The sequence below is a fragment of the Pseudomyrmex gracilis genome, unplaced genomic scaffold (assembly GCF_002006095.1).
Source record: "Pseudomyrmex gracilis isolate BER0280 unplaced genomic scaffold, ASM200609v1 scaffold_47, whole genome shotgun sequence".
Taxonomy (NCBI): domain Eukaryota; kingdom Metazoa; phylum Arthropoda; class Insecta; order Hymenoptera; family Formicidae; genus Pseudomyrmex; species Pseudomyrmex gracilis.
This window is the reverse complement of record NW_018020631.1, coordinates 626,981-653,498: the sequence shown is the minus strand read 5'-3', so window position 1 is coordinate 653,498 and position 26,518 is coordinate 626,981. Positions and strand designations below refer to the sequence as shown.

General features: G+C 36.2%; 1 protein-coding gene across 1 annotated transcript in view; it reads right to left on the bottom strand.

Annotated features, from left to right (window-relative positions):
• The window catches only part of LOC109853382 (zwei Ig domain protein zig-8-like), a 231,126-nt gene that overhangs the window by 77,538 nt on the left and 127,070 nt on the right, over positions 1–26,518 (bottom strand). The gene's annotated exons all lie outside the window — the stretch shown is intronic.

The window sequence follows — 26,518 nt, the reverse complement described above, 5'->3', positions numbered from 1 at the left end:
GTTCTGCAAGAGAAAGATCAGGTTTTATATTAGCAATTAAGTTTTGAATTGAACTCGTAACAATGATACAAAACCACTATAATTTTATTAAAAAATAAATACTCTCAATCTATACTCGTAAATTTTCTTTTAAGATTTAGTGTAGAGAGAAAGCCACATTAGAGAGTAGCAACATTAAGTATTTTTCTACTAATCATATTTAATCAGAGAAAAACAAAGAAGTTTAAATTACTCAAGAGTGAAAAGTACTTAACTCTCTCAAGGACCAACAAATCAAGAGTAACCCTTTTTTATCTCATGAATTCAGCTGTTTCTTAATTCTCGTTTCTGATGATCGCTGTTAGATTTTGCGGCCACTAATGGCGATGCGCCTGTTTACAGGAAGGATCTTTTCTTCCGTCGTTAGTAATCCCGAGGGCGAGATACAGCAGGACGTGTAGCGTGCGCCTTGAGATAACAGGAAGGGTTCGTGAGGGAAAACCGGCAACAGCCACAGGCTGTGAAGCAGCTTCCTTGCAGGAAGCACTCGGTTACGAGAGTCGCGGAAAAGAGGCAAAAGGACGAGAGAACGATGGTAGCGAAAGCGTTGCGGTGGTATACATGCGCGAATGGGAAAAGAGAGAAGGCAACTCAAGGAGGAACTTTGAAAGGGAATAAAGAGGGAAAAACGCAGTGATGGAGAGAGAGAATGAAATGGCTTTGGCGTTGCCTGCCAATCGTCTATGCAAGATCAAAATCGTCGAGGATCTCTCCCTTTCGTTCTGGATGCCTTTGTGCTGCATCGTGACGATTTCATTGCAAATTCACGCTTTCTGCCATTTTCGATCTTCTTACTGAAAATTCATTACTGTAGGCGCTACGCACGTTTGATTTGCCCGCCACAAGTCAAGTATCTATCTTTATCGGAATGCAAAAATGACATGAGAAGAATGCAACGCTTAATAAATTCGCTTGCAATAAATGTTCGCTTACTCTAAATAGTAACGTTTCGACTAGGTATGTGGCTTTTATGTTTTATGAAAATTCTTTTTGCGTTTACATGCAACGCAATGCGCATTGTTTCTTTCTGTGTATACGATTTAATTACATTTTATATTTCTTGCGTGAAACATTTTGTCGGCCGGTATTTTAATTACTGGAACATTATTTTTAAACACAACGACGGAACTCTTTTCCCGCTTTATACGCACAGTTTCTCCAGTGCGACTTTGTTGCACAGTTTGGTAACATACTCTTTTTACGATGCTTTATTATGTACGAAACCACCGATATCGCGTAAAGTTTATATAGCGTAAGCAATTTTTTCTTTTGTTCCACATAATAGATTCATTTAATGTATAAAATACAAGGGAAAAATGCCCGCGCGTCACCTATGTTAATCACATAATTTGCAAGAAGATTTGCAAAAGCTGCTCAAGTGCTGTTTTTAAGTCTATGTCTTTCTTGTTCTGCAGAATTGACTGGAATGCTTTTTGTCTAGCTAGAAGTGGACATCCATGGTTTTCTGATAGGCTAGATTGTAAATCTGCGTCTTTACATTTGTTCTACAATATTTTTGCATTAATTGCTCTGCTGTATTGTCTTTCTGCTCTTTTAAACAAACATTTTTATTTTATGGTTTTTGTTTGTCACTTTTATTTTGTCATTATATTTGTTTCATACTAATATGTTTACCTACATATATACTGATGGAATTGTTTTTCTACATTACGTTTAAATAAATAAATATTATTTATAAAACAATAAAATACATTACTTACATTTATTACAAATATTTTCACAAAAAAATTAATGTGTTTAAAAAATCATATTTTGTTTTTATACATTATTTATATTGCAAAGAGTGTATAACGTAATACATATATATATATCACTTTTTTAGTTTTCAAATAAAATTTGAATACAACAATGCTACAACTTACACGTATATTTGTACGACTGATGAATGTAAAGAGAAATATAATCGAATCAATATGCGAGTGTATTATTTACACTAAAAATCACGTTGCATCGCAAACAATTTGATTTCCTGAAAAATTATATATTATGCGTGATAGAGTGACACCAAAATGATAATTAAATGCTATAATAACCGAGATTTTAAATGTTTAACGCCACTGATGTCATACAAGTGTCGTTTATCATTCGCGCGCTTTTAATGCATTCGTATTTGAGACCAAATCTCTCTCATCGGTGAATCGTCACTCTTTGTAATGTGTGACATTTAATAATAATGAATCGTATGACATGTCCGATTGATTTTTGCTGTATTTTTTTGCAGTAATTTTAACCGCATTCTTACTAGTATACCAAACCACGTCGATTTAAATGCAGAAATCTCAGTTAAATGTCTTTTATGTAAATTTTGTCTCGAAGTTGTTTATATATTGTCTATACTATATTTATGACAACCAAATTAATGGAGAAAATTGGTTAAAATGCGATTTAGAAAGTGCTGCAGTAATAGATTGAAACTTAAATTGGGTCCTCTCGTAAAACTTGAGAAAATGTTAAATGGGAATCGAATAGAACTGAAATAGGACACGAATCGCATGTAAATAAAGTTAAAATGAAATTCGTGTAAAATTTAAATTCACCTTGTTCTTAAGTAGAAATAATCGTAAAAATTCAAGTAAATCGAGAAGGATTTGAATAAAAGTCATGTTTAAATTTACACACACAATATCTAAATTATTTCAAAAGAGAGTGAGAAATGGAAAACAAAATATCGTATAAAAATATAATTGTCTCTCTTAATTTCTAAAAAAAAAAAAATATATAAATAAAAAGTAAAACTAAATTTATATAATTTACGCAAAATGCACGTGTTCTTTCTTTCTCTCGCTTATTAAATTGCGAAATTCCCGCTATCTCGAATATCACAAAGACAAACCAGTAACGAATGGAATTTAGCTAGTCGTTCGTACTTTGACACGTGTTCGTTAAAAAGGAAAGATTACAGCAAGCAGTCGAGTGAACGCGATTGTGACGGTAAAGGAGGAACGAAACAAACGAGAACAACTAACGTAACGAACCGTCAGCGCGCGCTTGCCGCCAGCGACATGCGGATTAATCCGATTGCAACGGTCGCTGTCCGATTATTTCCGGTAATCCCCAATACGCGTGTAATGAACCGCGTCGCTTGAGTTTGCACGCTCCAACGTTAACGAAGGATGCGACCCAGCTGCAGCCCGCGAACTTCGCTAATTTTCAAGGCTTACGCAAGTGCAACGCGCCACATGTGACTCGAGTCACGCACAACGTTAAAAGACGAATGAGGAATAGATAATTAATCTTTGTGCTTTCGCGCGCGCGCGCGCGCGTGTAATAAATTTACATGCGTAACGAACGTTGCTTTTAAATCAAAAAGTATTTTCTTTCATTACATTTGTATCAAGTATTAGAAAAAGTAAAAACAATGAATTTTGACGATACACGAGCGAATAAAACAAAATTATATTTTCAAACCATAATATATTTTTTTATATACTTATTGTTAGTTTTTGTAAAATAACCTTTTGCATTGCAGTTGTATTACAATAGTCATTTTGAACGCTGAAGGGAATTGCAGATTGCCGGTTGTACAACAGCATCGTGGTTAATTATATTATTATTATGAAATTTCATTCTCTTGTCGAAATGGTTTTAGGTATATAATTTATTGGTGGAATATGCTCACATTAGTTTGTAACGATAAAGCGATTGATATGTATGTCAAAATATATCGTTGAATGAACGCACTACCATAATGAATGCGGACTTGTTGTATTATAATAAACGTCACATTATATTCGTTTCAAAGGCAAACACTTCAAAGCATAATTATCGTGCTGAAGTTACGAGTGAGACTGTTCAATGCTATAACGTATTAAACAACATAAGTTACAAAAGAGCAATATTATTTGTTCGGAAATCAGATGCGTTAAGTGAGTACGAGAACCATTAAACATTACAAAGATTGTTTTTTAACAAACAAATTTGTTAAAAACAATTCTTTTTCCGAAAATGCTGAAAAACGATGTGACAAAAGATCTGAGAAAGTGCATTCTAGGAGGACAAAGCACTTTGCTCTGGTAGATAAATGACACATATAGCGCGGGTGGATGATCGTAGAATATCTGCAATATCCTGCGAATAGAAATCGCGTAGATATTTGCGGAAAAGGCGTTGCGCATTTGTAGATTCCACTGTGAAATACTAGGATCAATATTATTTCTGCTGGGGTAGCATTGCCGATAAACTGCCAGTCGTGAATCGATATTTTAGAAATATATGCAGACGCGCGTTTATAAAAATGTACTAAGATACAAAAACTATAAAGAACTCTTAGTCTTATCGAAGTAAAGCGGAAGGTTATATAATTTCATTTTACATAAATACTATATATGTAATTTATTTCATTTTATAACAATACAAAAATTATAGAGAAGCAAAAAATAAATCAATTTAATTTTATGTGTTTTAGAAATAGAGTTTTTTTGATATTTCCATTCCGTGTAACATTTTGCAGCAAAGCTATTTCTTATACAATAAAATCAAGAGATTACATCTGTTAGTCCCTTAACTCCACTTCCGTTGCTCATGAACCAAATACGGCAACAGCTCGTTCGTTTTCCCCCGTTATTGCAATTCGGTTTGTTCCGCCAACCGCAAACTTCATTTACCCGCCCGAGAAATCGCGTATCTTTTACGACACTTCGGAGGGCGTCGCCACGAGGAAGCTTGACGCATTCGGCGGAAAATCACGCTTACCAGTTCTCGGAAAAATCACACCGCTGCGTAGTCAAGACGAGGCAATTCTATCTGGAGAAGTCAGCGATTCGGATCTCTGCCGCATTTTTCTCAAGGAGCAGGGGGAAGCTTCCAACGAACACATGACTTGCGCTTTTTGCTAGTCGGTGAAAGTCGGAAAGGGCTTTTCTCAGGAAGCTCTTGCATCTTTCTATGTTTTTTAACGAAAAGTCGCGAAAGACAGCAAAGAGCGCTGAGTGATTTTTTCATCCAACTAGGAGCTTTACATCCTTTCAATTTACTCAGAGATTCTTGCAATCTTTGATTTTTATCCGGTTAAAAATTGCTTTATTTTAGAGTTTTACTTTAGTATAAAATAATGAAATTAAATTAATTAAAGCTTTTTACAAGAATTAAAAAAGTGTATAAATTGATATATGATTATTGATATTGTTACTAAATTGGTCAGTTTTGTGCAGCTAATTATGAAAGCGTTGTTATATGGAGCTGCAATTAATTCGAGTGTAAGAATTGTCAGTTATCACTTGCTCTACGCTTTGTCTTCTTTCAGCCTGACAGCTGACAGTTCTGACGCGTTTTGAGATAACCCGTCAACCATGTGATATCTCTACGTCCTGTCTCTTGTCCAACAAATAAATAATAGAAGTTCCACAATTTGATTTTACGTCGAGACGTCGAGACTTCTCTTCGCTTACACTTTATTTTAAACGCTCGACCTGTTTACGTTTTCCACCCTCTTTTTCTTTATCGCTTCTTCTACTTTTTGGGTCAATGCTTTTTATAGTCTCGTTGCCCTGTAAAAGCGACGATGCTTAATCTGTGTTTATATGCTGGGAAAGAGGAAATCCGACGAGCGCGCGATGTTCTTTCTTATACTTTCTTTAAGAAATATAATTAAACATGAGCAATTTTTAATCTCTCTTAAATTCGAATAGTATACGGATTTATCTACAATTTGCGTAAATAATTATATATATAAATTTTACATAGATATCTTAAATTAATTTATTAATTATTAGTATTTTTCTTTATTTTTAAATATATCCATTTGTAATATTTTTACTTAAAATATTTTCCGATATTTTTCTTCTCTCTCTTTAATTAGATCGATTTACAAAATACTTACTTGTATGGCGCGACGTCAATTTCTTACTCTACTTAGCTAAGCTGTGGCATCGTGAAGAGGCTGCATTTTACAGCCTTCGCATGCACATCGTGACGCAACGTACCGCGTCACTCCCGGACGTGCGCAATACAAATCTGCATCGCATTTGCAGTTTCCCCTTGAAAAGTTAATAGTGTCGAGGCGAGCTTGTGTCGCTGCACGAGGTGACATCTAACACAGTCGCCTAAATGCAGCCAGCTCGCCGGCTCGAACAGACGTCGACGTCTCGTCGTTTCCCGGAGTCGAACAGAACGTCGCTTCCACTTTCGAATGAAGTTTCGTTCCTCGAGTTTGCGGTTTCGCCACTCCTTTCGTCCCCGCCTCTCCTCCCATTCTTTCCCCCCGGCTTTTACAAGGGACGGTAAAATCTCGCGGGAAAAGTTTGGCGAGTCAACGTGTCACGGATATTTTCCGCCCGTCTACGGTGCGTTCCAAGAAACGTTCCGATTCAATTGAAAGGAAGTGTCTCGATTGTTACGCTGTATTCGCTTTTTTCCAACTTTCTGCTTCAAATCACACTTTATTACTATTTTGATTAAGGCAAGTATATCGCAGTAATTGTGTTTTATGTACTGTATTTAGTTGAAATTTTATATTTTATACATAGAGTACGTCTCTTTTATATTAGGCTTAACAATACTTTCAAAATAATTGACTTACACGTAAAAATGTCATCGTGTGACGATGCATTGCAAAAAAAAGAGCAGTGAGCTTGAGCTAAATTTTTTTCCTATCAGCTTTCGTCCTTGCTTTTTTCGCAAAAAGCTCCGAAAAAAGCTGTCGGCACTGCCGCCACATAATTTAGTTATTTACACATCATGTGAAAGGTGATCCTTAACAAAATGATTAGATCACGCTTGAACGGTTAAAAGTTGCACGGTCGGACTAACGCGAACTCTCTTTTATACGACCGATATACACATTTCACCTTTCTAGATTACATAACCGTTGCCATGCTGTCATTTCAACTCGATTGATTGTCGTTAAAACTCCATATCGACTTTCCTGTGTTGTTTGAACGTTTTCATCAAACGCGCAGCGCAAACAGGCTCAACGTGCACTAAATTCATCGTGCTGTCCGATTTATTTATTTATTTCTAAATGGATTATACGCGCTTTTGTACTAGAAATTCATAGCTTTTCGGACCAAATATGTTACCGACAAAAATGTAATTTTTTAACTCTACAAATTTGAACAAGAACTTGAAATATGACTTTTTGCAAACATTGCGACTGCGAGATTCAATTCTACGTTATTTTCGTGGTAATTATGATTTTCATAATACGAAATGTCACATTCACGACACACACACATAAGAGTATAATAATAGCTGTTTTGGAATTGAGACTAAATTTCTATCTCGGCAGAGATGGAACACGGAATTCTCATAAGCTAACGGACATGACTTACAAAGTTAGCGCGCGTCTTCTGAAGTCTGTTGCACGCGATTCTTGGAGATGCTCGTCGCGGAGTTCACGCGTGAATAATTCAACAGGAATGGGGAGATAAAGTATGGGCGCGCGGACGCGCTCTATATTGCATTAGAGAAGATTCTTTATCTTTATCCTCCATTCTAAAATCAACCGACAACGGCAGTCGGCGTGGCGCGCGCTATATCGCGCAACAAACAAACCTCACCGCGATAAAATTGCATTTTTCCACGCCGTAGAAAGGGACTCGCGACGTCACTAGTAAAATCGACGTCATGCCGTAGCAAGAGTTAATACATCAAGATGCACTTTTCTCTGCGTCGACACGCTAAACGCAAATATTCAATATATATATTTTGCAACAAGACACTCGCAATCGAGAACTTTTTTCATGATTGAATTAGAAAATTTTGAATAAAAATTATACAAAACAATTCAATACAACACACACTTGACGTATATTTTATATAAATAGAAAACAATAGCAATTGAATATGCGGTATATGCGGAATGTGTAAAATAGTGACAATTAATACTGAGGCAAAGTGGGTAATAACATAAATTTTGACTTTTCAATTAAATGTATATTAAATTAACGGCAATCAAAAACAAGAGATACTAAATAAATTAATTAATTTCTGTCTGCATATATATAGCTAATGACATATTCCATAATATTGTCATGCTTTTATTCGACTACTCTAACTTCTCTACATAAAACAAAAACGTATTCAATAACGCTTCCAGTCGTTACACAAAAGCTCCATGTTACATAATGCTTATCTCTTTCTTTCTTTCTTTCTCTCTTAGAAAGCAACTTTTGTGCATCGACAAAAAAGTCTAAAAAGAAAGATCTTTCGACTGCGCCGTGCAAGGAGGCCTTCGTGCGCGATAAACTGCATATTTAATGCACGTGGCATCACGAACTTTCTGCTCCGCACGTGATTAGGATGCGTTTCTTTCTGGATTGGTCCGAGACAATGCACCTGATCTCAACTTGCGAGAACAACCGCAATAATACCGCACTTGACAATCGATTCCCAATGCGTCCGTTGCATATGCAATTTTCTTCGTCGCTCGCTCGTACGACAATTGTGCATCCGACTATACGCAGCAACGTCGATTATTCAGCGATTTTATGCACCAACGATATATATACGCAATGCGCTTTGCGACCTTTACGTTTACATTTTTACAAAAATATTGATGCAATTGAATTGATACGCGGTTGATCACAAAAGATTACAAAAGATATTTGTAAAATTTCACAAACTCTTTATACACTTAATTTTCTCTCGGACGTAAAATCTATGCAAAATTCTGGCAAAATATACATTTTGAATCGCCCTTGAGACTAGTAATTATAAACGCTGATAATCGAGTTCAGGTTCAGGTTATATGTGCTTAGCTTTAATAATTAATACCGGCTTGGTTCTCTTAGTTCACACATTCCGATTTCATAAATTAATCAGTCTCTGACTGAGCGATACAATAATCTGATTTTGACACAATTTGTGCGCACGACTTTTTTCTTTCAAACAGAGAATAGTTGCAAGTGTAAGTTTGCTTTCAATATTTCGACCTTATATAAATACTAAAATATATTATTTTTACATATGTGATGTCTACATACATGTATATCTAATATACAAATAATGTTGCTCTGAAATTCGTTTTTAATATTTGCGATGTTTTGATTGATTCAATATTTGAAATTTTCGGTAAACCAGAATTGTTCGTTTAGTTTGACCATATACAGTATTAATTCTCGAGCGATGCGACCTTTCTAGCGCAAAGTCACATTCCACGATACACTTTGTACCCGTCTGGGGAGACCTGAGCGGCAGTCCACGAACATTTGGTATACATTACGCGGCACGTAAGAGCCCTGTTTGTTCAATGGGGCGCAACGTGTCTCTATAATTTGGCGGCGTATGCAACTGGGCGCACAGGGAACTGCGGAGTAGCGTTTGAAGCTCCGGTAATCTATACGACATTACATAGTCAATGTGGTGAACCGAGACCTATCGATACGAATACTCGAATGGAGGAAAACGCCGCGAGCGAAGCCATATCGGCTTACTGAGGCACCTGTATGCACCTGTCTAGCCGCTCCGATGACGGAAATTTCATTCCCCGCGGAGAATGTCCGCAAGGATATTCATCTTAAAGTCGAAGAGAAACGGCATTTGCGATAATATACGTAAAGTGAACGACAATATTAAGGTTTTTTCCTTTTCCGTTGCTGAACATTCTGCGATATGTGCAGACATTCTGTTATCTGTAAGAAATACAGGTCACGCGAGTTTTTGGTTAAATATAATCGAAAAGCTTTCTTTTTTCTGTAAGAGAATGTATGTTAGGTCTAATTATAAGAAATATATAAAATAAATATAGAGAAATTAAAAAAAAAAAAATAAATAAATATAAAATGTCAAGATTTAGTTTAATGTTGTTAATTAACATTTCTTTGCGAGAGATAAACGACTTGATTTGTCATCTAGCACCAGCGCAATATTATCAGCATTGAAGCACGCGTAATAAAATATCGTCTTTTTTCATCGGGACGAGATATGGTGTTCCAGCGTCGGAGTAGTTTGCGAGTTAGGAGGTGATCAGATTCACTCTTAATGGATAAACAGTGAAGTTACTCCGTACGGACGATGAGAAATATTATCTTCCTAAGCTGCTGAAGTTGATCCATAATCGATGGAAGAGTAATAGTCTGGTCAGAGATACAATACAAGCCCGAAGGCGATATTAGAGAGATGAGGCAGAAGAACCAGTTTGAAATTTTGCTTTGGAAACACGGGCACTTGATTAAACGCGAATGTTACGATATAAATAGAAGAGCGCGCGGCAGTTTATTTAAAAATTATAATAAATATATAAATAAACTATATGAAACACATATACCCTGCTCATAGATTTCTAACTTAATTTCACAATAAATTGGTACACTACGTTATTTTGTTTTAAGTCATGAAGCTAAATGCGTTTTTATGGCAAATCGAAATTAGAATTAGATGCGATGTTTTCCAATCTTAGCGCGACGTGCAAAAGAAAATTGTCGCTTATGGTAGACATTTTATAGGCGATTGAGGAAATTGCTATTGGTTTACGTGCTGTTTTATACGTTTGCCATTGGGTATTTACCACTAAACAGCCAATGGAAAAGTTTCCAGTTCAACCGACCGACTTCAATCGTAAGAGCATGGCAAATCTTATACTCTTATCGAATCTTTATTTTTTTATACGTCGAAAAAATGTTCTGACACAAAGTTTAAAAAGAAAATAAAAAGTTATTTTTAATGGATATTATATAATTTCAATATTTTAACTACCATTGGTTGTGCACAATAACGGTGCAAAATTAAATTGTTTACCAAGCACTCTCGCGATTATATATTTTATGCGTATATATATCGGTCAGGAACGTTTTGCACCGTTTAATTAAAAGCTGTTGAATCTGTTCAAGCTGAATAACTTTTAACGAGCAATAAGGTACGCGCGCTCATAAATTTTTTATAACTTTGTTTGAGTTATCGTCTGTATCCTCTATTCGCGCTTTTGCACCCGAGATTCATACGTATGCGAAGCTGCTGTTGTCGAATTGAGTTACGAAGGTCGTACCTTTTCTTCGAATGAGTGAAGGAACTTTGATCCACCGGACGCGGCGCCGCAACGGCAATCGTGTAATGACGACAAGATATGAAAAGAACGAAGCAAAACGAGACGAGGCTGCAGCAAGATCTTCAGCTGCGTTTCGCCGCGAGCTTTGACCAGCGATGCAGCGGGCAACTGCAAATGGGGAAAAGCATCCTTTGACTGTCGGCTGCGACTCTCTTCATCATTCAGAGGAAAGCTTATTTTCCTCACTTGTTTACGTCGCACATTTTGCTTTCGTAGTTTCATCTCACTATATTTTGAGTTCCATTCCGTTCGATGTCACGAGAATTCGACTAACGTCTATGATTGGAATCTCGCGCAATAAAGAACAAAGAAGTATTCACGACAAATACTATATAAATGTTAACAATAAAATGTAAATTGAGGAAAATATTCCAATATATATCGGTACCAATAGTGCCAGTTGATGTCATATTTCGCATTTTTTAATAAAAACTTTATTGAGAAAATAACATATTTTGTTTGTAATTTAAACAACACAATAATATAAATGAAATTTTAATTACTGGCAGTATATTATTTCATATGACTGCAGTAGGTCATAATTTTAGTCGTGGAAATGATAAGCCCCGCACCAAGATCACAAAGAATATATAATATTCGCAAAAACGTGAACTGAACGCGATCGCGAAACATTTCTGCAATGCGACATAATATCGGATTTTCAATGCCACATAAATATGAATTCACCGTTCTCGCGCAGCGGCGAAAAGCGAAACTCGCTTTGCGAATATTTTTTCGCGAAGGAGACCGGGGAATAATGGCGGAGTGTTTCGAATTTTACTTGCGGCGCGGGGAAACGGTTGCGCGGCCATAATAAATTCCGTCATGGGAATATCAGAAAGGATCGCGAAACTTGCCCGGTTTTCCGCGCGAGAAGCTCGCGCGGCACGTAATTTCCTTTATTGCGAGGCACGTCTGTGTATATGCCGGCCTCTATAGTGAAATTTTCACAATGATTTCCGCACAAAACTGATATTATGATTTTCAATTTGTTCATACTCATACGATAACGCATCGTACACGGTCGTTTTTCTCATGCGCGTATAACACGTACAAGATGAATTGTGCAAAGAAACGCTTTCTGAACGTGCAGCAACTCGTATCTCGAGCAACTTTGTATTGCATTATACCCTCAACCGCTTTTTCTTTCTTCGTAATTAAAACATAGTAAAATGAGAGTCGCAGTACGAAATTATTTGCAATAATCGAGTCGATTATCAGTTTTATTTAATCCTTTCGCAGCTAGAGATATTTGCAAGAAACTGCCAAGGATATTGGATCGCGCGATAAATGTAAAACCGTGAACGACGCGAGAGAAATAATATAAGCGCTCCAGGCCGCTTAATAATTTCAATATTAATAAACCGCGTCGTCGCGCGTAATCTCGCGAGGAACTTCCGCGCATTTGGATGCAAATGACGGCGCGCGGAATCGAGAGGCGGTCGCGGCGGCGACGGCGGAGGCGGCGGGATTAGTTCAAAACGGGTGCGGAAAATTCCGGCACCAACAGGTGAAAGTTGGAAAAGTTGATTTCACGGTAGAATAAGGAAACATCGGTCCAAGTTTCGCTTATGAAATCAATATGACGAATGCCTATCGACCGATAAGCTCTTTCTCGCCAGGCAAAACGGTTGGCAAATAGAGCGACTTGGTGAGAAATTGGCGAAAAGAATCGAAAGCGCGACGGAAATATTCGCTGGAAACTGTATATAGATATCTAGCCCACATATATATATAGGGTGATTCATCGCGAGTTGTTTTACAATTTTAGTTATTTTTTTTATATATTGTTAAATATATTTGTTTATAAAACTGGCGCCGCTTTTTAATCAATCAACATTTCCCGATCAGTTTCTCGCGTTTCCCTTGTGTAAATATTTAAATTATATTTGTGTAAATATCCGTAACGGAGGACACCCTGTATATATTCGCATCTCATGTGTATATAAGCGGCGTGGCATATTAGCATTGAAACAAGTTTCGAAGGATAGAACTGGATGCAAATGTATGATCGGAATGATCCAGCCGATAATTGGAAAACCGCCAAACGCTGGGATCTGACGGGGCAAGATATTATTAGTCTTTGGGGACGAGAAAGAGACGGGAAAACTGATAGGAGGAAAGGAGAAAACGATAGCCGACGTCATAGATAAGAGTGGTGACGCTCGACAAACTTTATGCCCCGATATTACTTACGGTGATTAAATCAACGAATCAGGCCATGACTTGTCAAAAATATGCCGCGTCGCATTCGGCCGGAAAATATATTTCCCCAGCGTCGTGTGACTATAAATCTCCATAAATTTTATTCTCCCGTACTCATCCAAAATCTCATATTTTTTATTCGACGCGAGAACTTCCTTCTCTTTCTCTTTTTCTTTCTTTTTTTTTGTTCAGTCAACGAGATATAAGACTTTCTGTTCGCACGAATGGCTGGTTAAACGACTCTCGTTTGCAGTCGTCTTAGTCGTCTTTTCTTCATAAAACTTCACAAAACGACTTTATCTTAAACCTTTTCTCTTACTATTATCGCGCGAACCTCTTAATCCCGCTTGTAAATTCTTCGCAAACTATGTGTTCTCCAACAAATTTTGACGTAAGCAAGAGATGTGAGAGACGAATGTGAGATCTGATATGTCAGTTTCGCACGAAAAAATCGCACGTGATCAAAGAACAGGGATAATTCAGTCTGCTTCGCGCGTTCGATGAATACCTTTGAAGCTGTGTGTCGCGCTTGCACACGTCGCTACGAACCTTTTACTCGGTCCATTAATGGCGAACAAGGCACAAAGAAATTTCAACCGGTTAATAGACTTTCTTAACGCGTTCGCGGTAAAAGCGCGCCGTATATTCAAAGGTTGCAGCCAAAAGATGACGCATAAATTTTAACACCCAGCCATGTTGCACGCAAACTCATGCTGCGAACGTTCGTTAACTTTATCTCATCGCAAACTATCAATAAATTTTTCAACAAAAAAATATATATAAAAAAAAACATGTAACTATATTATTTATGTACCTATTATATTATATATTATACATGTACCTATTGTATATATATGTATACAAAATTAGAATTTTTCACGCAAACTGGATTTTAATTTGATAAACATTTAATTTAGAGTTGAAACTGCTTTCATCGAATTTTATTTTATTTTGACCAAATAACGTTCGTTAAATCTGACGCAAATTTAAGTACAATTTCTTCTCTCTTTACGTTTGTTAACAATCAAGAACCGTGTGTTAAACAAGAAGTGTAAGAATTCATGCGATGATAAATCCATGTATGATATAAATAATAGATATCCAATATAAATGTAACGTATAAACTTCGAGTTATCACATAAATTTTTAGTTTAAAGCAAATTTATTTTTTACAATCACTTGTGTGCACGTAGTTTTAAAATTTGTGAATCTCTTACATCACATTTACTTAACCACGCTTACGATACAAGATATTACACATACAATGGGATCTTTAGAACGCGAACTGGCTTAAATGTCTGCAAATCAATGTCAGAAGAATACAAGAATACCTCCTTGAACACGTGCTAGGGCTTAAAAGGGATCAAGAAGCTTATGTAACTTCCCTATCAGCACAACGAGAGACCCTCCTACTTATGGTTGCCACAAAATCTAACCTAGAGAAGTGCTTATTCTCATATAAAAGTAAGACATATACGTGTCTCTCTGCCACAGAAATTAATATATAGCTTGATGTGAAGTTCTTACTAGGTCAACAAATCTAATCATAATAAGAATTGAAAACGTCACGATTTCGCAGCTACATTATATTTCTTTCTATGGTTTTATCAAGAGGTACTACTTATAGGCGAACCTCTCATATGTGTATTATATGGTATGTAAAATATCACGCTTTGTACCGTTTCTCTGTGTGTTGGCGAGTACTCTGACATTTCAATCCGATTTTTAAAGACATGTGACTAGTAAAATAAAGTCACGTGACGTTAGTCACGTGTTGTTTTTTTTCTTCTCCCTGTCACGTGACTTTTCTTACTCACGTTTTTAAAGACACGTGACTAAAGTAAAGTCACGTGTTTTTTTTCTACTCTTTCTTCTCTATTTTTTGAGTTTGAGTTTTATGCGTTATTTCTGCCACCTCTCATATATGTATAATATGATTTGTAAAACGGTCTCATGCTGTGTTCCGTTTTGTGAATATATTGTCAAATGTAAGTTCGATTTTATCTTGAAGTTGCTAAAAACGTGTGAATTATTTCAAACATTTCCGTGTAAACTCGATTGACTTTGTTGACGACATTACTTTCTCACGATCGATCTGAAAACATAGTCTGATACGCATGCGTTCCGAAAGTTTACTTCTAAAATCGATGCGATATGTACAAAGTGTTGCAAGGTGCACATGCGCTTGCTCATCTCTTTTTTTCCATCAAGTTTTTAATCAAGATAATTGCGAGGTGACATCGTTTTCACAAAAAAAAAAAATACATATTATTAGATAGAAAATTATATATCTCTTGATGTATATACCAAGCAATGTTAGTGCACGCAACAGATATACATCTCGTCTCGCGATTAAACGTGTTCACTTATATGCAGGAGTAATATTATCTTGATGTTCCATAAACAGTCTTCGGAAACGGGAGAAATGTAGACGCCTCCGGTAATGAGATCGCACGTAAAATCCAAATAAAATCGTACGCCCGAATCCCGCGAGGCGACGTAAAATCACGTCAGTATCATGTATTTGAAATTTTCAAATGCTACTCTCGTATGCAACGTACTTTACTAAAAACATCGCATCGTTTTTCGATATCGGTGAAATCTCGTCGGAAACGTCGCACTGCATCCTTACCGGAGAAGGCAATTGGATTTTTTCTCCGAAAACAGAGCACGAAATGTTACCATTAGTTAAATTGTAGTAAACGGTATGCTGCAGCATACAATATGTGTTGCATGTTATATCAAGATACTGCGATTTGATTTTGAAACAAAATAGTATCTGGATACACGTGTAGGTACTGTAAAAGTACTAGTCAAAGTTTTGTACGTTGTATCACAAATTACATTTGTCCATTTTCATTCATTCTTATACAGAGAAATAAGTTAAAAAAATATATTGTAAAAGTCAATATTATATTTGAGACGAAACAAGAAACTGCATTCATGGCCGCGACAATTTTGACGCATGGTAATTATCCGAAATTGTTCGAAGTTAGTTGTAGTCGCGCACCCCCTATTCCGGATTAGCGTTTATTAGCAACGCAATTCGGGCGCGATTTCGTAAGCTATTTACGACGAGCATGTGACGTCGCGACATACAATACGGCGCAACATGTGCCGGGCATTGATTCGCGCCGCGAATTCGATCTGCGATTAAACCCGTGCACTCATCCGCGACCCGCTCATCGTCGTGTTCCGGCATTACCAACGATATACGAACGTGTGCCCTTTGCCCCCCGTTTGCTCGTATTTTGTTCGGACCGGAAATGAAATCCGGCCATATCGTCGCGTCTCTCCAAACAATGCGCACCAATAATACATACGTGCAAAACCTCACAAATAGCATCACGAATCTACGTTTTATGTGAGATAACTAAAACAAAATAATTGTTTTTTATTATATTTACTGCATATCGAGTGTACATTTTCTATTTTACTAACTAAACATTTTCTCAAAATAAAATTTTACTAAAATAAAATTCGCTTTACACAATCAATGTACTTATGGATGTTTTGTTTTATGCACTTATAGATTATCTTTCCGTTTTCAATAACTGCAAATCTTTTAGAAAGATTTTACAAAAATAGTGTATAATTCGCAAGCACAGTAATGTTGTATCTATTTAACACGAATTTGCGAGCATACTGTTGGAAAAAACTATACATGTATGCTTGTTGATTTTAGTTTCTCTTGTCTCTCTCTCTCTTATACCTTTCTGTTTTTTCACTTCTGAGAATGTCTATTGAATAACTGTTTTAATTTTCCGGCATTCGAGTTTTGAAACGAGTTTAGCCGACGGGTTCTGTTGATAACGATAATCTCTGAAAAGCATCGTATACCCCTAAATTCCGTGTCATATGTACCAGGATATGGCTTTGTTATATTTGCGATGAAAAAATCAATCCCGCGCGATACGATAGAAAGAGAGAAGCCTCGTGTTCACAAGAGATATCGATGACGCACTTGACATTACGGTCGAAAAATCAGCTTCAAAGGTTTCCGGAGGTTTTGGTATTCGCGCGCGGCGAATGTTTTGTGATACGTGACACTCCCAATATTTTTGACTACTAATGTAGCAAAGACACACAATACATGCATTGTGAAGTCGTCAAACTTTTCGAGCCTCTCTTCCGATTGACCGCGCCATAACGGATGACCCCGTTATAAAAAGTGAGTTAGCACGTGCAAAGTGTGAGAATAGTGTGTGTGACCAAATTTTTTAAGTAAAATCCTATTTTTATTTTTTGTCACTTGTTATTTCTGCAATATTAATATTTATTAGCTTTTAATAGTATTAATTAATTGTTATTAATATTTGTATGTTAATAGAGTGCAATAAAATATTCAAATTATTAATTGCAATCTCCATATTTAATTATAAGTTTAATATCAAAATATAATTAATAGAAATTCACTTTTGTGTTCTTTGACATTGTGTTTACAAAATGTTAAAGAATAGATATGATATACGTTTTGTCACAATCAATTATGTTATATATGAATTTAACATTTTGTTTCTGCTTTTATTAAAGCATTTTGCCGCTTTTGATTCTTGATTATGTGTTTAATTATTATTATGTAGTGTACTGTAAATTTTCTCTCACAGATCTGTTTTCCACACATCGTTTGACATACTGCAATGAAACTCCTAAGTGCCATAACTTTATCACCGTTGTATTAGAATTCTATTTTGAAAAGTTGGCAAGAAGCCGTCGTCGTCGTACACGACGGTTCTTTCCCGTCGTCCCGTTTATATGAAAACGCGAGATTTATTGGAGACGCCGCTGCATTGAATATTTATCCGGTATCGACTCGGACTAAGTTACCGCGAGAATGGTCTTTAACGTCTCGAAATTCTGTATCGCGCTTCGCCGAAAAGTAGATCGTCGGTTCGCAATTTACGACGTCGTGATCTCGGAATTACGGTCTTTCCGTTCGCGATTCCCAGCATCGCGCGCGGCGGTGTAATAAAATATTAAGTAGATGCGAGAAAAGATCGAAGGTTGGCTTGTGCGCGTGATGTTCGACGAGCGATGTTCTTATCAATCGCAGTGTCAGAATACTCGAGGCAGCACGAACAGAAATAAAAGAGAAGTAGATGTCTGTATCATGTACATTCTGAGCGCGCTTCCATTAAATTGCCTGATATAATCATTTGTTGATATTGAATAATATGTTGTTTATGTTGATGATAATGCTTTCGTGATTACTGTTTTATAGTACGCATGCAACATTAGAACGAAATACTTCTTCCTTAACAAATGGATTATGCATCAATTTTGTCGTTAGTAAACAAGTTTAAATGATATAAACATTGTTACCGCTTTGTACGTGTCTGTAATAGGACCCGATTGATTTTGAAACACGAGACTCTTTCGTTCTGTTTTCTGAAACTTCACATCGATTACGTGAAATAGTTCCCTTATCCTTAGTTTGGCTTTCAATATTTATAGCTCAGAGATAAAACGCGCCACTTAAAAGTGTAAGAGAAATAACCTACTGCGAAATAAGTTTGCCCTTTTACCGACACCAAACGACGTTTCTCTTTATTACCTTGAAGAAAATAATTTGGTTGGGAAAGGCGCTTTAAATAATGGTTACTTTACTTCCTCTTTTAAGACGCAGCACACGGCGCCTTTAGCGGCTATCTTCAAGCAACTTTTAGCTGGCGAATGACCTACTAAACCCGTGACTATAACGTTTAAATTTGGAAAAATATAACGCGCCAAGAGAGTGAGAGAGAATTACATGTCTGGTTCATAAAAACTAGCGCAGCGACTAGAATTGAAAGTTTTAGAGTTTCTGAAGAAGAATATAACAAACACAACTACTCCGCACATGTATAAAATGTTGTCGGTAAGAACAGTAAAACATGACAGATAAATATGATCATAGTAATGTGAATTGGGCGTTGAAGAAATTCTTCCCAATGATTGGAAAACCAGATAAAAGCAGTGAACCGTTAAAAAAGAAAAGAACGCGCGAATAGCACTTCGTTACATGAATACTATTTTCTTACCTTTTCTCACGGAAAGGATACAAATAAGATTAGTATCTTCATCAATCTCTTTTGTATTTTTATCTCAAGTGTTAGTACGAGCAATTCAACAAAGAAAATATGTCAGCAGGGTTGAAATACTTCGGCGGCAGCTAAGTTTAAACTTGCTTTGAGACAAGGTTCGTTCACTTTCAAACACATTACACGCTCTCTTTGCGTTCTTGCAGGTTAACCCGATATTCAGTAAATTACACGATAGCTAGACAGAAAGATTCAATAATTTCCAGTGTTAAATCCGAGCGCATAATAAGATATCAATAGATCTGCATCTCTCGGCCTTAATTATAAGTGTTTAAGACAGAATAACATAAAACAGAAGCTCTCCCGTTGTCGCAATATTATCTGTCACAAACCACCCGTGAAATAATTAGCCATTATCTCAATTCTGTGGCTCATTGCTGTGTGAGGCAAACCTCGTTTGAAAGTTTTCGGGTAACGGAAGGAACTTTAAAGCGAAATACTGTAATATCATAATACGATGCACAAACATCATCACAAAAGATGCAACTTAAGATCCGACGTTTAATTTGCAGCATTGGCACACGAACGTAGTCCCGATCGGGATCGGCAAAGTGCAAATGTAACTTTCTTAACTGCAACAGCAGATAAATACACCAGCGTAAATTAGGGAGTTTCTGGAAACTTAAAGCGTCGCGGCTGCCAACTAAATTGAGCGATTCAAGACTAGAGAAGGAAATCATCTCCGAGGCATTGTACGCGCGACTGCGCGACTGCATCGTCAAAGATTCGTAATGACTCGCAAACTTGAACACAAACTTGATGATTCTTGCAATACATGAAATCGTACAATAATAATAAAAAATATGTTGTTATTTATGTGATTTTTTAATGTTTATAAGAACGATAAGAAAGTTTTACTCAGAACGACTATACAAACAAACATTGCACGAAAAGAGAGAGATTTACGTTTAGATTGATTATCTCTGAAACTTAATAATCTTTTAAATGAGTAAAGAAAAAAAATCAATTTTATGTTTGATGAGAAAAAAAGGTGATTCGATAAAATACGTAACGATGTGAATGCGCAAAAAAGAAGAAAATATCATAAAACGCGTTCTATCGTCCTAAGCGCTCGCTTATAGGTGATATGGTCCATTTAGCACAATGACTAAGCCAGTCTCGGTCATGTTCGTCCGAATCCCAGTGAGACGAATTTGCGAGGAAAGGGAACTGAAATAGGTCGCTTCGGATGCCGAGAGATATCGCCGATTACGGATCTGCACATGTATCTTGCGGCTGGACGGAGATAATCTAACTATCATAACGAGATAAACGATCCTGGGAGACCATAATTGCTGTAAGAGTGACAAATACTCGCATCCTGCTCGCTCGAAAGTGCATCGTGTCGTGATCATACATCGCGCGACAGAAATTGACGGATTCGAAACAAGAGCGTCATACATGCTAGCTCTCATATCGTGCACAGTGAACTATTTTCTCTTTTGCGTTCGTTAATCTTTGAAAAACAAAAACAAAAATACCGACGCGAAACTATGTGACAGAAAAAAAATATTGATACATAATATATTACGTAATTACTAGTTTTTTTTTTTTTAATATTTATTATATAAAACAGTTTCTGCAATTTGTGTTACGAATTTATTCCACTTTTGCAAAAAAAAAAATATTTGAGAGACTAGATGACAAACGACGGATTTAAATAAAACTTTCTATCGAATAATGGTGTACAGTTTTGAAATTTCAGCTATATGGAAAACAAACGAGAAAAAAATTGTAAAAGTGAAACAAACACGGATATTTATATTTACGTTGATTTTGAAGAATCGTGTTGTTCCGTACACGAATTTCGTAATTGATTTGTGGATGTCCGTACAGCACTGCGCCAGAGACGGATGCAGCAGGAAGGAGGGAGAAACCAATTAAGCCGTCAGTGCGTTAACGCGTGTCATTCGCTCCCATATTGTAGCCAAGTGTGACCAATCGCGACAATGAGACTTAATTGCACGAATAATAACGACCATTGTTCTAACACTGTTTAACATTATTTTCTGTCTTCTGTCATTTTGCTCGTCATTATGTGTCGCGGATGTAGAACGTATTATTACAAACGAAGAATGACACCACAATTTTGCCTACGCGGCTAGGGGTCGAATAAACAAATATTACTTCGATGCAATATTACCGCATCTCGATGTTTACATGTTTCAAAACGAACATGACGTTGCATTTAATTAATTTCGAATGCTGTTGCTACATCATCATAAAAGTAAACTCGACAAGTTGTGAAATTTCTGCACGTGGGCGTTATAAACAATTAGGAAATTACGTGACTAAATCTAATTTGGAAATGCATTATTTAATATACAATTATTAACATATATACTTCTATTTATAATAATCTACATATTAGAGAAAACGCGATTAGTAAATATTAACTATAAATAGAGAAATCCACACCATATAACTTTATTTTATGTGTTTCACTCTGAAGTTTACAACGAAGTTCTCACTGAAGTTATTTCTCCTATAAAGTTTTGCACGAATTATTCTGTGGATTTCAGTGAATTCCTTTCACAACGCGGACCCCCTTACATCTTGACATAGAGGTTCTCTTCGCTTCGCGTAAGATGAAATATTTTGGCTTACGTAAACGCGAAAGCTCGCCTGCGAAACACGCGGTTATTATGCGCAGAGAAGCGAGAGCGAACAAGTGAGAGAGAGAGAGAGAGAGAGAGAGAGAGAGAGAGAGAGAGAGAGAGAGAGATGCAATAGCGTGTGAATATTGCAACGATAATGAAAACATCAGAGAGTAATTATTTCTACACGTCATACTCTCTTCTGCATATCAGGAACTATGCATGCACATCTGTTACGTTGGAAACACAGAAGATTATCTCACTAAAATAGTTCACCGCTAAATTCTTGGATGATTTTGTACGTGTATGTATACCTATCTTTTTTTGATAAAAATATAATAAAAAAAAATCACTAAATGATTTACGATTCGGAAATATCGAATAATAATTAAAACCGTATAAAACTATATACAATTTTTTAAATATTATTAATTACATTAATTTTTTTAATTTATAAATTCCTTATAAAGTAAATAAACTGAGTATAATTTGAAACTACTAAAAAACATTAAATAAACTGATGAGTACATTGTTTGGTTTGTGAATACTGAGTATAATCATAGCAACGTGTCAAACACAATACGTATTAAGATTCGTTCCAGTGTTTCTTTAAAGAGAAAATTTCAGATGCTCTTATGAGGATTAAATTAAATTTCATCTTCTCTGGGCGTTTTACATAATTTAAAATTACTGTCCAGCTCGCGCGACGGAAGCGAACATAACGCCGACTTATTCGCGATTATATTTATGATTGCGTCGTGCCTGGCATTCTCGACTTGATAAAGAATGACTTATATTTCCTCTTAGTTAAAAGCCTGATTAAATTGAATGGAGAAAATCCGAATGGCAACTGTAACTTCTCGTGTCGTTGAAAACTATATTTTACATAGGGCGATGTTGTTTTTTTCTCAGTCTTTTTTAAAAATGATGAAGTTTTGTGAATTATGTCACATACGTACACACACACACACACACACTCTTTCTCTCTTGAAAAAAGATATACTCAAGTTTGGAAAAATGTTACATACAATGTGTATATAAACGATCGCTGTATTGTTTGCACTTTTATACATCTTTCGCTTACGGTAAAACATGTTTCCGCACATGCGATCATATACTATTTTATTCACATCTTTATATGCTTTCCACCGATATATTCGCCAGTACGCGCCGCTGCTGACATAGCCGTTTCACTGAATGAAACATCGCGTCAACAAGGCTTTCGGAATCGCTAACGTAGGATCGTAGCGCACACAATACATAATGTAATAGAGAATTTCATTAGAAGTGACAATGGCGCGAGAGAATAAAATTCGAAAAATGTGTAATTGCCCGCGCGCGTTAATAAATAATATTTATTAAAAATACTGACATCTATTAACAATGGCAAAGTGTTTTTGCAAAAAATAATATTTGTTCAAAAAATAATATTTTGTCAAAGAATTTTACGATTAAATTTTATGTTTGCAAGTTTTACAAAAGAATATTACTGTATTTGTATTATTGTGAGTTACAGTATAACGTCGAAATATTTCAGGAACGTGCTCGATAATTGGTCCGGCATTGATGTTTACAGCGTCCTATTATACGGCTTTGTCGTTGGCGTCATCGTTGCCTCGCAAATCCTTGCCGGCCAATTATCATTTTCACTCTCTCATCGAGCACGCGATTACGTCACTGCACAACCATAGTGTATTCATTAACACGTCATCGCAAAACGATCATTGTGAAATCTATTACACTATACACAACGAAATATCTCTGTGGCTATGTGTCCCGTAACATTTCGTGTTAAATAGTCAGACTCCCATAGAGAGTTAATTTGTTTCAGATAAAAACAATCCAAATTAAACGACGAAATAAACGCCGCGATTAGCATCAAACGATTGAACATCTATGTAATACCGAAATTGATGGTTTTATTTATTTTGCAAGTGTGCACATAATTGTATCATAATCTACATTACGTCGTAAGTGCCAAATATGTTTGTGTGTTCGATAACAGCTAGATAGTATGTATTTTTCCATTTCAAGTATAATAGCATTTATGATTAATAAGCTTGTTGAGCATGTCTTCATATTGCACGTGTGCAATTCTGTGCTACTTCTCTCGTAATAAGCTATGCGAGCTATTAAATCTAATAATAGACGTGATGATTATGTTTGTCGAATGATTTTACTGTCAGTTTTACTGTCGGAATTAATCGTAACGCGGATTTAAACCGTATACCGAAAGCTGGCGTAAGGCTGACTGGTACGAGAAATGGGTCCGGATTTATTTGACGGGAGCAGGTCGGGGTGCTTAACAAATGCACGAGTGGCAAAAAATGCATTAATGGTTAATTCCGTGGATGTATTCACGCCGTGTGGTCTGGCAAAAACACGCGACGGCGGAAAAAAATGCTGAATCAAAAATATATACGCCATACAGAAACGGTGAGAGTCGAAATTTCATCCGTCGGCAGAATTTTATTGTCCTGAGACTTCGATGCGTAAATTATCCTTCTTAGGGCGCGTTTAAAGTTGAAAAACGAGGACGGAAATTACGAGGACTTTCAGGTTAAATTTGTTATATTCAGTGGCTTTCTACATAAAAATCGTGCTCGTAATTTTAAACGAGTTACTTCCAGCTGTTTTTTATTACAAAAATCGAGTACAAACGTAAGCGTCCGTAATAAAGTAATATTATATTCGCCATAAAATGAGACACACATATGGAATAGAAGGATATAAATTTTTATGTCTTATGCACAGCCTGTTGTTACAAATAACTGTAAATTTTATTCAAATAGTATTTTAATTAAATGCAACCATGATATTCAAGTCGCCGCGATATGTAGTTTTTTAATCAGTGACCTACTTTTCTCTCGTTCATTGAATCGATCAACGGTTGGTACTTTATCACAAACCTACCAGAAATATAAAATCTCCTTTCCTCCTCGACCAACTCTCAGATTTAGTTCATATCCGATGGGAGTTTTCGATTCGCAGTCAGCGGGAGACACTTTTGCGTTTTTAGCTTTTTGCAGAACGGATTTGTAAAATTGATCTCGCTGTCGACTTCATGTTTTACGATTTTTACAGACGAGAAACGCGCGCGAAAGAAAGACGATTTATTTCGCGCCAACTTTTCCCTCCCATCCCCAGACATAAACGCTCCAGACGGAGTAGATGCACCTGCATCGATGCGTTTGCAGCGCATAAAAAGAAGAGAATAAGAGAGCGGAAGGATAAGGAGAAGGTTGAGAAGGACTCGGTTCGTCGACGTGTTTCCTCCAAGCCGCTTATCGAGGAACTCTTATGTTCTTCGCTCTTTCGCTTCGTATTCTGTTTTCCAACTCTTGCCCTTCATTTATTCTTCTTTTCTATACTGAATTCAACGGCCATCATCTGCACAAGTTCTACATTCCCGAAACGGAAACGGATAAAGTCACGTTGATGTTTAACCTTATCAATCGTGTTGTGCGAGCAAATTACGAGTTTAGATTTTCGCGGAGAGTAAAAGAAAATAAATTTTTTTTTTTTATCAATATATCACTTTGTTTCTCTTACCGTGATCTACTGTTGTTTTCTTATTTCATCTCATTTCACTGCTACACGCATTCGCGGAAAGTTCTCGGTATCTACTTTCTTTTATCGACGTTTTACATCTTCGGAAAGGGACTAGAAACTTTTTCTCCGAGTGAATAGTTTTGGAGCTAGATCTCATATTTTAAAATATAACGATTCAAGAATGTAGAAAATGAAAAATCTAATAATCAAGAAAGAAATGCTAGACTTCGAAAAATATCTTGCAATCTAAACTTTTCAGAATTAAAAAATTTTGGAATTTTTTTTAAATCTCAGAAAAGCGTTTACTGTTTCAGTACTTTTGAAAAATATGAGCTCTTACAGATTTTAAAACTTCAAGAATGTTAAAACCAAGAAAAATTTATTGTAGGTACTAATTAAGTTTTTAATAATTTCGCTAAACGTAAAGGTCTCTGAAAACAATCTTGATAATATTTCCTGACGTGTGTAAATATAATTATAATAATTTTATTATGTATTTACACACACACATAAGTCTATCTCTTTTTCTCTTTGTTACTAATGGAAAATGAGTAAAAACCACATACATAATAAACGTAACTAAATACAGTTATAATTTCTTGCATAATCAATAGAAGCGAGTAATAGTAGATGTTTACGAATTTTCAGAGGTAGGTGTTTATTATGACTGAACAAATTTACGAGTCAAATCACGAAATATATAGTAGCGAAAAGATTGAATTTTCAGCGCTGCGGTTATGCCGATATAAAATCCTTCCGGGTTGCGCGTATATAAAGTTACGTTGTTTATGGAGTATCCTAGCTGCACAACTTTCGATATAGAAAAATAACGCTCTTTCTTTCGTCACCGTCACACACACCCTATCTTCCTTGCTTTTTATTTGAAAACGGGAGAAACGGAAGTCGTGCGTTATCGTTGTCGTTCTTCCTAATGTTCGTGGAAACTGCTGAAAGATTCACGAACGTAAAAAAAAAATCTCAGAGACTTTGCCTAACTAAATCTCACGGTATATGCTTGCCTCCAACTTTAAAAAAAAACACGG